Consider the following 12,937-nt stretch of genomic DNA (forward strand, 5'->3'; position numbering starts at 1 on the left):
CATTGTAAGTAATGTACTGATAATTTAAAGTATACGGGAGTTTATACGCAAATATTATTTCATTTTATATAAGAGATGAGCATCCTCGAAGTTTGGTATCAATAAGGCAGTGGGGTGGATGGGGCTGGAACTAATTCCCCTAAGATACCAAAGGATGACCATATAAAGTGCTATAGGACCCAGAGGAGGGATCCTTCATTCATTCTTATAGGGTCAGATAAGATTTTCTAAAGAAAGGGGTGTGTAAGCCAAAACATGAAGGATGCACACGCAGAATGATTTTTAAAACTTTCATAGTCACTACCGTCATGGTTAGCATTTTCAAAATAACTTACATTTATTGAGGCCGTGCTAAGTCCCAGGGACCAGATCAGGCACTTGATATACATGGACAACCCTATGAGACAGATGCTCTTCATTGTCTCCATTTAGAAAAGGAGAAATTGGAGTTGAGAGTGTTTAGAGTCTCACCCTCTGTCCTCTCGCTACAATAGAGATCAAGAAGAAGCATGTTCAACCCCTTGTGTGTGTGTGTGTGTGTGTGTGTGTATGTGTGTGTGTGTGAGCGAGCCCCATTGGGGATGTTTTCCAGTGCTTCCCAGAATTAGGCCAACTGCCCACACCCTCAGTAGCTTGGCCTTCTTGCCCCTAGATGGGGCTGATCCTTTGGAGCATGAACCTGGCACTCCAAATACCAGAGCACCAAAAGACAAAGCTGCTCTCAGAGGATCCAAACCTGTCCCTTTTTTCTTGAGCTCTTCCTAACCCTTCAGTCTTTCCAGAGGAACTGGCCTCACAGGAAGCAGCAAGTGAGGGCACCGACTCTAAATTCTTGCTAAAGAGACTCAAGTGATGTCTCATGACCAGTTTTTCCAAACCACCTCCCCCTCAAAGTCACAAGCCAGAACTGTAGAGCAGAAATAGATTTAGGGAACCCATTCTCCCAGAAAGGCAGTGTGAATACCACCCTGGGCTGCAGACCAGCTCTGCCCACAACCTCTTCAGGGACTCGGTGTCCCTGCCCACAACCTGGCTGTGTCCAGGCAAGCCTAGTTTGTTTGTTAAGGAGACAGGAAAAAAGGGCAGGACATACTTCCAATGTCTGCCTTTCTGGGAGCCCCTACAAGATCAGGATGCAAAAGAGGTGGGTTGGCCCCGGAGAGCACTGGTGTTGGAGGGCTAAGAAACCTGTGTCTTTCTCACCACAGATTTAGGTGGAGGAGAGTCAGCTGAGCTCCTGGTTGCTCACCTGGGGGAGAGGATGAGGGACAATTCAGTTCAGTGAATGGTCTTATCAGAATGGCTCTTTCATGCTCCCCCCCACACTCCAGGGCTGGGAGCTCCCTGTACCCTAGGCCAACTGCAGGGTGGTGCCTGAAACCACCAGGAGCACAGTGTAGGTTCAGGGCAGGAAGATTTGGCTCCTGAGTAAAGCCACAGCAGAATGCAAGTCCTATGGTAATTGAATTCCGGATCTTCCTCAAACTTGAAGGTGAAGTTGATTACGCTTAGGATAAACAAATAGACAAAATAAGTTTATAGTCCTACTTCATGGGGTAGATAATCCATTTAGAATACAATACCCCAAGAGGAGGCATAGACTGGAAATATATAGAGCTCCCAAATGAGATTACGATGATTGAGGAAAAGCGGATTCATTGTAGGTTAGAAGGAGGGCTAATGTATTTTAGCTATATTCCTAATATCTGAGAGTTCAGGAGAATCTGACCCTTCCAAAACCACCCTGAACACTCTACCAGAGATCAAATGTTGACCCAGGATTCATTCTCAGCCCTAACATAAAAGCGGAAGGCTCTTTTTAAAAAATCAAAACAATTTACTTTGAAATGATTATAGATTCATAGGAAGTTGCAACATAGTAGAGAAAAGTTCCTTGTACTCTTCACTCAATTTTCCCCAATGATGAACCATCTTGCTTAATTATAGTACAATGAATACCCAAACCAGGAAATGGACATTTGTGCCATCCACAGACTCTATTGGAATCTCACCAGTTTTCCATGCACTTGTGTATATGTGCGTGCGTGTGCGTTAGTTTTTTTTTTTTTTTAAACCAGCTATTAACCACTGAGCTGCATCCCCAGCCCTTTTTTTGTAATTTTATTTAGAGACAAGTCTCACTGAGTTGCTTAGAGCCTCGCTAAGTTGCTGAGGCTGGCTTTGAGCTCTGGATCCTTCTGCCTCAGCCTCCTGAGCTGCTGGCATACGCCACTGCACCTGGCTGAATGTGTTAGTTCTATGCAGATTCATCACATGTGAAGATGCATGTAATCACCACCATGATCAAGGTGCAGAATTGTTCCATTTACAAAGATCCCTTGCCTATACCTGTAGATTCAGTCATGCCAGAGCTCCCCTCCCCAAGCCCTGGCAATCACTAATCTGTTCTCCGTCTGTATAACTTTGTCATTTTGAGAATGTCATATGAATGGAATCTTGCAGTATATGACCTTTGAAATTCAGGTTTTCTCACTCAATACGATGCCCTTGAGATCCTTCCAAGTTGCTGCATTTATCAAGAGTCCGTTCCCTTTTGTTGTTGGTATTTGGTGACATGGATGTACCACAATTTGTCTGATTATTCACTCACTGAATGACATTCAGGTTGTTTCCACTTTGGGACTATTATAAATAAAACCGATATGAGCAACCATGTTGTGTTTCTTTGTGAGCATGCGACAAATGTCTAAGAAGGTGTTCGCTGGGTCATATGGTAAATGTATGTTTACTTTTTAAGAAACTGCAGTTGGGCCGGGCATAGTAGCACATGCCTATAATCCCAGTGGCTCAGGAAACTGAGGCAGGAGGATCCCAAGTTCCAAGGCAGCTTCAGCAACTTAGTGAGGCTCTAAGCAACTCTGTGAGACTCTGTCTCTAAATAAAATACAGAAAGGGCTGGGGATGTGGCTCAGTGGTTAAGTACCCCTGGGTTCAATCCCTGGTACCCCCTACTCCCCCCTCCCCCCCCAAAAAAAGAAAGAAAGAATGAAACTGCAGTTGGGGGAAAATGGACATGGAGGCACATCTGAACCTTGGGCATCTCCATCACATATCAGAAATGTCCACTAGTCTAGGCTGGGGTCTGGCTGGGAAGGAACAGACACTTACTGTCCTACAGAGACTGAGCCTGTGGCACACCCAGCTGGGAAATAACCAGAGGCAATGAGAAGGAAGAACTATCTGAACTCCAGGGCTATTCAAGACAACCCTGGGAGGACTCAGAGACAAATTTTAATCAGCAGATTGTTACTAGCCTCCAATAAACCCTTAACCACGCAAGAAAGATGGGCGGCTCAGAATGATTTTCAAGCCATAATAATATGCTGGTAAATCAGGGCCCTGTGCATAAAGAGCACCATCAAAGAGGCTTAATTGTTCACTAAGGAGTTTTTATGGTCCAAACCCCAGCCCTCCCCAGGCTCAGCCTCACCTTCCTGGAAGAGATGCCAGGTAATAGGCACCAGACCATTCACTCGTGCCCTCAATAGACACTCCATGAAGCCCTACTGCGCATACAGCACAGTGCTAGGCTTCCAATCAGAACCAAAGTAGCCATTAGAGATCTGGACAGCTGATCACATTCAGAGGTGAAGCACAAGTTCCATCAAATAAGAGGGTGTTGAGGATTGAGGTCTTGCCAAGTCCTAGAATACTTTACAAAAATTAGTATCTCACCAGATGGAGTTTCTTAACAGAGGGTAAGTTAGGGTGGGTGGAAGAGGCAGGACACCCCAGAACTTAGGAGCAACAGTGTGGCCAACACTTTCTGAGCCCCATGTCAGGCACCAGACACCAGCACTGTGCAAAGTATGTTACGATAATTTAATAATATAAGATTTATGTATCTCATATTTATTGAATTTCCTACTATGTGTCAGAACAACCAAAGAAGATACCAATTTCACAGAAAGGGGAGAGGTACTTGGAAAAGAGACAAAAAGGTTCTTGGGCAGTCCCCACTTGACATGACCAGAGCTTTCTGATTTCCTTAGGGCCATAATTCAGTGATTCTTCAGTGGGGAGGGAGTGAGGAACTCTATCTCCACTTTGGGATTTAAGTAGAGATGGAAAACGCACATGCATAATGATACTATAATTCTGTATTTGGAAAATAAAAATTATTTTATTTTTCAAACAAAAGCTAGAGTAAGTCGCACTTGATACAACGACCTTAGCTAATGTAGACACACTGAAACGCAGTAACTCTCAATTGAGGGCCAACTTCTAGAATAAAGTCCAGTAGAATCTCTGCATTTATGTGTGATATTTTTACATATCTCTCAAAGACAGTTTGAGTGAAAAAAAAAAAGAAAATTTAAAACATTATGTTAGGGGATCCTCATAATCACCCTAACCCTATGCATATTCTCAAATGATAGAACCTCTCCCAACCAGTTAGAAAGTAGCACCAACAGGACACCCTTTGGGACGTCTTAGATTCTTTTCCCCATCTCTCTTTGATTAACACTGTCCCCTTCCTCCAAGAAGTCCTGCGTGGTGGGAAGCTACTCCCTTTACTCTGAAGATTGAGCAAGGAAGAAAACATTTCTCCCGGAAACTGGTTCGGAGCAGTCCTGGCTGACAGCTCTCCTGCTCTGGAGAACCTGTCCAAGGTCTGCCTAGGTGGTGGGGGCCTGCACCATGAGCCCCTCCTTTGGCCCACGTGGTAGTAGGAGGGTAGATAGCAGGAGACCAAGGGGGTCTGTCCCCCAAAAGCATCCACCATTCAGCATCTGGCAGCCCCTAAAATGTTCTGAACCTCAATCAGTAGAAAAGGAGCCAGATCAGCGTCTTCTCTTTGTCCTTAAGAAGAAAAAAAAGATACATTCCAGATAATTTCACCAAGATGGAAGAGGAGGAAGCGCTGAAGTAGCAAAGGAAATAAATTAACGCCATCTCAGCTAAAATCACACACAATTAAAACCTGGATCTGAATGTGCTTTCCTGTGCAGAGAGAGCAGCTTGAAAATGACATGCATTAGTCATTCATTCCAGCCACCCAATGCACAGTGGGGACGCCATCCCTGAAACTGAAGGGCACCAGGAGAGGAGAGGGGCTGGGGCCCTACCCCTGGTCCTCAGCTTTCTGTTCTCCCTTCTGGAGTCTGAAAACCCCCCTCTGCCTGACTGAGGCATCCAGGTGAACCTGGTGGGCAGAGGCCTCTCTCCAGAGGCCATTGCAATCATCTTCCCTTTCAGGTGGGACCTGCCCAGACAGAAGAAGGGGTCTGGGGTCCCTGAAGGATCTGGAGCATCAGCCACTCATGCAGAAGGACACAGAATGCCTGGAGACCCTGGACTGTAGCTGGAGTCCTGGCCTGCAGGGAGGTTGCCCAGCATTTGGGGGTCACCCCTTATTTCCTGCCTCCAGGCTCTCAGTCCCCCTCCCTTCAGAGAGATGGGAGTTTCTCCTTCTCTTCTGCCTCCTGCTTTTCTTTTTTTCCCATTTAATTTTTCCTTCTAAAAAGGAAAAGGAAAATCTCCAGCAAAGGAGATAGATTAATGTGCCTAAAGAAAAGGAGGAGAAGAAGCTTCAGGAACCAGAGGGTCCTCAGTGCTCACGTACAGAGACTGGAGACCAGCCACGGCTGCTCTTTATCTCTCCAAGTTCGACTCGGAAGGAACGCCATTCAGGACGGGGGAGGCAAGGGCTTTCTGACAGTCACGATTTTAATCCCTCTGACAGGCAGAAGACATGAGAGACAGGAGGGTTTGGGAGGAAAAGAGAAGGAGCAGGAGGAGGAGGAGAAGGAGAAGGAGAAGGAAAAGATCCCCCAAACCCAGCAGACTCGGAGTCAGAGTATATGAGCTGAGCAGTGTTTGGGCCTCTTCCTAGCTGGCCAATCTAGCCAATGTGAGCCCCATCAGTGTTGACCTTGACCAACACAGTACAGTGACTGCTCCTGCACAGAACCAGGGACTCAGGGTCAGTTTTACCCATGTTGCTTACCATGAAGGTCAGCTCCCCAGGACAGGAGGGTAGACGAAGCTGACCTCTGTCTGATGAACCATCCCATCTAGGAATAGGACTCAGGCAGGTCACCTCCCCAGCCCTCTGCCCCTCCGTCCGCTGTAAGTCCTTTGGTCAGGAGCTAGATCCCAGGCTGCTTTCCTTAGGCCACCCACAAGGTTGGTGCTAGGGGGACAACGGGAGGTGACTGGGGTCAGAAGTGAAGAGGCATCTGCTCCACATCCTTTTGCGCAGGGGCTCCCAGGCTCTCCTCTATGCAGGGCCAAAGCACCTGGCTTGCTACATCAGTTCTAGCCCAGATGCTGAGGCTCCTGCCTTGGCTGTTTGATGTGTTTCTGAACAAGAAGAATGTAACAGCCCTCTCTCTACACAGTCACTGTCCCTGGGGACAGCTGGACTCCCATTATTTTTACCCATTCACTTTTAATCCTATGAAGGGGAGATGAGAAAGAATCCAATCACCCAACCAACAACACTGATCTGGGGAACAACTGAGACACTAACCACCTGTCCTGAGCACTCACGGGTGGGGACCATCACAAAGAGGGTGGGGATGGGAGGATCAGGGGTTTACGGGAGGATTCTGTCCTGTGCTTATGGGAAGTCTGCCACGAGCACGGCCTTCTTCCTCTGGGTCCTCTGGGGACCTAGCAATGAATGATACATTTACTTGGGAGAGTTTGTCATTTAATAATGAGCAGGATACCCAGAGAAAGTAAGTTTTCAGACAAAGTGCCAAAGATTGGAAAGAAGCATAAAGTAGCATAAACTGAGACTCTGTCTGCAGAAGGGAAAGGGAGTGGAGGGATCAGAGTCAGTAGTGATGGGGAAGCTTTCAGGAAGGAGCTGAGTCATCTCCATGGTGATAAGCAGTTCCTCAAAGTGTGGTCCTCGAACACCTGCATCAGAATCTCTCAGGGAGAGGGTGGAAAAAAATACAGCTCATGAGCTTCACATCAGTCCTACGGGGTGGGACCCAGGAATCTGCATCTTATTCAGTTCCCAAGTGGTTCTGCTGCACGTATAATTTCAGAAACAGCAGTTTAAAAAGCAAAAATAACCCAGATGGTAGCTGCTGGAACAGATCTAAGGAATGATCTTTGGAGATTCCTCATGACTCCTAAGGTCTCTGTTGGAATTCATTCAAATATTGGAAATAAGATCATAAAGATTTCCTCCTCTTAGAAAAAAAAGTAAGAAGGAAAACACAGAGGTGTATACCTCCCGGCCACCCGACAAAGAAAAAGGACAGGTTAGGAGATATGAGCCCTGGTTTCTTTGCCCTGTGAACCACTGCTGAAATGAAATGTTCAAAAATGAATAGAATCTGATTGGAAAAGAAGAGAATGGACAGGAGTAATACAAAGTATACTTTGTATTGATTTGGGAATGATCCGTCTTCTTACAAATAGCGAGGTCTCCTTTATAACCATATTCATTTCAAAAAGGCCCCAGGTAAATATTTTATTCTCAACATGGGGGATAACCCAGGTGTATTTTATTTGAAGGCTTTGAAAAAAATAAGCAAGGTTTGATAGTCACTCCTGGAAAGATACATGGAACATCATGACTCAGTCCCCATGCATACATTTACTCGAAGCTAGAACAAAAGTACTAATGAAATATGTTCCTATTCTACTTCATTTTTTTAAAAAGTGTTTTCTGCAACCCACTAACAGATCTCTACCCCGCAGTTTGAAAACCATCAAGTAGAGGGTAGGTGGGTGATGAGCACTTGGGGACAAAGTCTTCTTGACAACCTGTGGGTTACAGTGAGGAGGGTCAGAAGTCAGATCAAGGGATTCTGGAACTGACTTCTTCAGAAACCTAACCATTCTTCCCTGCCCTCAAATATCCTCTGAAAAACTCCCTCCTCCAGAAAGTCCTTCTATCTCAGCACAAGGAACACTCTAATTCAGAGCCCCTTAGATGTCTCCCACTCCTGGTGTGCATGTGGCAGCCTTGAACTTAAGAGATTTACACTTTGCAAGTGGTTGGTCTGTTTTTAGATGTGCCACGGGGCACAGAGCCCTTGTCCCCACCTCCAGACCTCTGAGAGCCTCTGGCTTTGCTTATGTGGGGTCTGTATGGGAGAAGGAGATTCACTCCAGGGTTCCCATGCTCCTTTCCTCAAACTAGCATTTCCTCTGGGAATCTCTCAAATATGTTAAATTGAATACAATGAGGTTTGGTTACCATATTGCCTAGCTTTAACTGTCTTAGATATTCAAATTCAGTTTAAAAAATACAAAGTACAGGTGTATCATTTACAGTTGATTAAATGTGCTATTTATGGTTTATGCTGATGCCCTAAAAGCTGGGCAGCAGGACCTTGGTGAGGAATGTAATTTCCATGATCACATTGTTTCTGGGCAAAACCAGATTCAATCCTACATCATTTTTACCTGCAGTGTCTTTTCCAGGAATATGACCCAGGATAAATTTGAGGACTCCCTGCAGTTCCACACAGCTCTCCCTCTGCAGTATTTGTTTATCCTTCTGCCTTTCTGGTTCTGTGTGGTCCCAGGGTGTCTGTGAATCCTGGGAGCTCCTGAGGGCAGGGTCAGGGGAAGAGTCCCTAGTGGTGATATTTATTTAGAACTAGAAAGAAGATTACGACAATTTACATACCGCCTTGGAAATTCTCCTGACGTCTCTTTATCAGAAACACTTACTGCTAACAAGCTGTGTTTCCCTCCCCACATAGAACACTCTAAACCTCCCGGCCACCCGACAAGTGAGAAACCCCAAAGCTTAAGCTTCATTAGTTTCACTGTGTATCTGCCTCAGTCAAAGACTCTGTTCTTGGGGTCATTTGTTTCTCAAGAGCTCAGAAGACAAGTCTCTGCACAGAGGGAGCCAGGCAGGGAGAGGTCAGAGAGCAATGGGCACCCCCAGGCACGCACATTTCAAAGCAAGGTCCATCCAATCACTGAGGCAGAATCACCTGGACAGCGGATCCAAAATGCACACTCCAAGAGCTACAGAACCTGACTCTGGGGTTGGAACTCGGAGCCTGCGTTTGCACTTTCTCTAGGTGACTCTAATGTTCTCTAGAGCCACACTCTCCCTTGGTGGGACAACAGTCCTCAATGATTCCCAAGGACCCATCAAGTATCTCCTTTTTTTTAATATTTATTTTTTAGTTATAGGTGGACACAATATTTTATTTTTCTGTGGTGCTGAGGATCGAACCCAGGGCCTCACGCATGCTAGGCGAGCGCTCTACCAAGGAGTCCCAGCCCCAGCCCCACCATGTATCTCTTGAGGCAGGGGCTGAGCAGAGGCTGCATCTAGCAGTGAAAGATCTGCTAAGAGGAAGTGCCAGCCACATCCCTAGCCTCCCTCCTCTGTCCTGGCTCATCTGCCAGGCTCCAGGAAGAGCCCTCCTCTTCTTACAGCCCCCACCACCCAAAACAGCAATCCCATTGGTTCATCGTCCTGACCCCTACCCTCAAGAGTCAAGGGCAGTTGAGCAGAGGACTATTTCTAGGGGCATGTAATTCGGCATCCCTCTCCCGAGACGCTCTGATGTCACAGAGTCCCAGGTTTCCTGGCAGGACATTATGCTTGGCTAAGCCCAGAGATTAAACTTGGAGGGCAAAAGGTCAATAACAAGGCCACTAAATTTTCTGAGTAATTACCTGCCAGCTTCCAAAGCACTGTGGATTGAGTCCCCAGCTTTTCCTGGGGAGGGATCTGGCTCAGAATGGGAGCCGCAGGAGCTGGGTTGGGAGACGACTACCATTTACTGAGATGCTCTGTGTGCCAGGCTCCGTGTTCACTACCAGACATATGCAGCCTCTGTCACACCTCACAACAATGCTATGAATAGGAATTAGTACCCTCAGTGCTACCCTCATCCCGAAGAAGTGCAACATGGGAATTGGCTTTGTGTTTGGACTCTGCCATCCAATGGCCTTGATTTCAGACCTCAGCTCTATTATGTATTAGTGATGTTGACCTTGCTTTTCTCCTATTTCCAGTGTCCTAGGGTGGATAGAGTTTTCAATGAGATGAGGCATAAATAAGATCATCACCCTTGCATGAAGAAGATGCTCAGTCACTATTGACAGCTATTGCTTGAATGAATATTTTCTACACAGGAATCAGAGCTCAGAGAAGTTCCATACCTCTCCCGAAGCAACACAGAGTAAATGGACAAGCAGAGTTTCAAATCCAGATCTCTCTGACTCAAAAACCTTTGCACTTAGATCAGTCCCATTGGGTTGCAGGAAACCTGGAGTCCACTCAAGGGCAGGCTTCCCCCATTCTCTCTCCACAGCTGATACAATTTCTTCGTGCCTCACCCTGTGTGTTACAGGGTCTGTCACTCAGGGATCAGCCACTTTAAATGTTATTTGCTTTCACCCCATTCGTCTTCTCAACAATCAGTCATTGAGCATCTACTATAAGGTCCTAGTCTCATCTCCGTGCTGTATGGTATAGTCTCGGCCTTCAGAAGCTTACCTTCTGGTTGGGAGACACAGGTGGTATACACAGGTATTGGGAGATGGGGCACAGGTATTTGGGTGTGAATGACAGCCCAGTCATTGAGCTGTGAAGGGGTGACAAACTTTCTTCCTCTCCACAATCCATCTGGATACATTGACATTGACCTTCAAGTGAAAGATGGCTCCCTTGACAGGGAATCCACAGGCTCACACTCAAAAGCATGAAGTCAAGTTTCGGACCCTCTCACTCAATTAGTTCCGCCAAGCCTTCCTTGCTGTGACCTGTGGCATTGGCTCTCTACCCACACTGTTCCCCTCTTCCTCCTATGTCCCCACAACCTTCCTGGTCTCTGGTTTGCCTGCCCCTTTCATCCCTTTCACCAGTGGTGCACTGGGCTGCAGGCCACAGTTACACTGCTGGGACCTCGGCCCCTCTTCAGGGAATCCCACTCTGCATATCCAAGGTAGCATCATAAGAGTACTGCAAGGTGAGGGCTCAAGTTCTGCCTGAAGACTGGGCTACTTCCTTAAACCCTCTGAACCTCCATTCTCTGGTCTGTTAAATTGGGTCGTAAGTCAACTCAGGGTAAGATGAGAGATCTGTGAAAAGAGACCTCATCATACCTCCCTAAACGTCCTCCCTTGCTCCCTACCTTCCAGACAACCCATTCTACTCTGCGTGTCCACTTTCCTGCCTTGCTGGTCCCCATTTTCTCTACCAGCTCAAATCCTATTCCTCTAGCTGGGCTCAGTTGGAAGCTCAGCTGCTCTATAAAGTCCTCTGTGAATAACCGGAGCCCATATGGCATTTTCTTCCTGTATTTCTATGGCACTTCCATTGCCTTGAAATGTTAAATTTTGTTCTTGGTAGTTGCAACTTGTCCCTCTCAGCTCCTTGAGGCCATTACTCCAGGCAGCAGGGGTGGAGGGTGGGAACTTGGGGGTGGTTCAGTGGGAACTTAATATGTGCTTATTATGAAGTTGCAAACCTCTGTGCATGAGGAAGGCAAAGACCTTGGGCCTACTTCACAAAGTCTCCAAGCATGGCAAGGACTGCCATGGTGCCCTTGGAAAAGACAGGGCCAGAAGGCTGGGTCCGGGTCTAGACAGGGGGACAAAGCTCAAGCACTGGGTAAAAGAAGGCAGCCCTGGGATGCCACTCCCTGCAGGCTCCTCACACTTTGGTTTCCACCTCCCCCATTGTTGGATCTGCAGGCCCTGCCTGGTCAAGCCCATCAATAATGTGCAGACTGTCAGGAAGCTGACCTCCTGGGTGTCCATTCTGAGTGGCACAGGCTGAATTCCCCTCAAAGACCTGAGCCAGAAGTCTTTGTCCCTGCAGGAAAACCATACTCTAAAGCCCCACTAGTGGCAGTGACCCAAATTTTCCAAGCCACCAGGCAGCAGCCCAGCACCTACTTTCTGCACAGATGGGCTTCATGATGCTCAGCTTGCAGGGTGCGAAACCCCACAACCAAGCCCCTAGCCGGCCTGCCAGCCCCTGCTTCAGACTTACTGAGACTGACCTCCTTTATTGAGCACCAGGATGTGATCTTCCAGAATGACAAAGCTGCCCAGCTCAGGAAGCGATAGAGGAAAGGCAGGAGAACTCCCGCTATCCCATTCCATGCTTTTTAGGGTGAGGGGTGCCTATGCCCACAGGTGCATTCTAATCCACCCACATTCCGTAGTCTACAGTTAACTTTGGGACAGCTGCACCACCTGTCCTCTAAAACCTGCTGAATATCCCATCTGTCCTCCTGGCTTTTGCAAGAGGGTCAGAGGAAGAATCAGAGAAGCCATTCGCTTCTCCCTTCAGACTCGGGGGCAATGCCCCTTCTCCCTCTCGCAGCCAAGCCTTGGGTCTAAATGCACAAGGACATCTCCGGCTTCAGCTTCAGCACCGGCCCCACCCAGCTCCTTCCTCTGGGGTGCGTGCGTGTTAGGCAGAAGGGGCCTTCGGCCACTCAGGAGTTAAAATGGCAGCGGGACTGGAGGGGGTTGGCGTGGCATGCAGACTGGGAGGAGGCGACCGGAGTGGGCTGGGGAGGTTGGGAGAGCGGCGGAGAAGCGGGAGGAGGGGCGCCGGAGGGCCTGCTCCGTGCACTTGCAGACGCGCGGCGCGCACCGGGAGCGCCCGGCCCTCGCCCGCCAGCCTTGGGCAGCGGGTGGAGACAGGTTGTGATTCTGCCATCATCCGCGTCGGCTTGGCCCCACAACCACTCCCAAGATAAGTCCACGTTGGGGAAGGCGTCCCCCCAGCCTCCCCCGCCTGTGCGGCGGCGCGCGCGGCGGGAGGGCGCGGAGCAGCGTCCCCCAGCCCGGGCCGGAGGCGATCGGAGCGCCGCGCCACGGGTGGCGGACGGCGGACAGCGCCTGCGGGGTGAGTGTGCGGCTCCGGGGCTCACCCGGGGAGCGCCGCCGAGGCCGCGGTGTACTGGACCCAGAGGCCGCCGGCGTGGCTGCGGGGGATGCGGCGGGAGCAGCAGTC

The 12,937-nt window shown here is 48.4% G+C and overlaps 1 protein-coding gene across 1 annotated transcript in view; it reads left to right on the forward strand.

Moving 5' to 3' along the window:
• The first annotated feature begins 12,772 nt into the window (after positions 1–12,772).
• The window catches only part of Lrrn2 (leucine rich repeat neuronal 2), a 62,461-nt gene continuing 62,296 nt past the window's right edge, over positions 12,773–12,937 (forward strand). Inside the window, exon 1 of the mRNA XM_027945711.2 lies at positions 12,773–12,829. The gene's annotated coding sequence lies outside the window, so the exon portion shown is untranslated. The remainder of the gene's footprint in view (positions 12,830–12,937) is intronic.

The sequence above is a fragment of the Marmota flaviventris genome, chromosome 12 (genome assembly GCF_047511675.1).
Source record: "Marmota flaviventris isolate mMarFla1 chromosome 12, mMarFla1.hap1, whole genome shotgun sequence".
NCBI classification, from domain to species: Eukaryota; Metazoa; Chordata; class Mammalia; order Rodentia; family Sciuridae; genus Marmota; species Marmota flaviventris.